Here is a 1,102-nt window from a genome sequence, read left to right as displayed (position 1 = left end):
TTAAAAATGGTTCAAAAATAATATCAACACTTCAAAATACAAAATCTCTGGACAATAAAATATTATGTATGTTGTTTTGAAAAACATTATAATATAAGCACTTTTATCAAATCTTCATTGTGGTAAAATCATGTAAGTTCTTCTTAAATCCATGGAAACTCAACAGTTTGTAAGGTAGGTGAGTTAGCTCAGCAGGTTAGAGCACAGTGCTGGAAACACTGAGGTCATCGGTTCAAACCCCATATGCAACAATTCATGTCCAAGGTCTTTCAGACAATCAACACTTCAAAATAAATAAGGGTTCAAAAATACAATCAATACTTAAAAATGGTTCCAAAAATAAAATCAACACTTTACAATAAATAAGGTTTCAAACATAAAATCAATACTTAAAAATGGTTCAAAAATAAAATCAACACTTCAAGATAAATAAGGTTTCAAAAATTAAAAATGGTTCAAAAATAATATCAACACTTCAAAATGCAAAATCTCTGGAAAATAAAATATTATGTTGTTTTGAAAAACATTAGAATATAAGCACTTTTATCAAATCTCCATTGTGGTAAAATCATGTAAGTTCTTCTTAAATCCATGGAAACTCTGCAGTTTGTAAGGTAGGTTAGCTCAGCAGGTTAGAGCACCGTGCTGGTAATGCTGAGGTTCAAACCCCGTATGGGGCACTTCATGTCTAAGGTCTTTCAGACAATCAACACTTCAAAATAAATAAGGGTTCAAAAATACAATCAATACTTAAAAATTAAAAATGGTTCAAAAATAAAATCAACACTTCAAAAATAAATAAGGTTTCAAAAATAAAATCAAAAATTAAAAATGGTTCAAAAATAAAATCAATACTTACAAATAAAAATGGTTCCTAAAATAAAATTTACAGTTCAAAATGTATAATGGTGTCTGTTCAGTCCATAAAGTAAGCCTGGGATCAAAAAATTTATTGAAGATGTCATTAGCAGAGACAGAGTCTTGGCTAATACTTAAAAAATGGTTAGGAAGCACATTACAAACCTTTGGTTGAATTCAAGTCTCCATTACAGATCAGAGAAAACGAAAGAGAAATCAACGTGTTAATCCATTTGAGGAGCCG

Source organism: Poecilia formosa, unplaced genomic scaffold (genome assembly GCF_000485575.1).
Source record: "Poecilia formosa unplaced genomic scaffold, Poecilia_formosa-5.1.2 Scaffold71, whole genome shotgun sequence".
NCBI lineage: Eukaryota > Metazoa > Chordata > Actinopteri > Cyprinodontiformes > Poeciliidae > Poecilia > Poecilia formosa.
Note: the sequence above shows the minus strand (reverse complement) of the source record.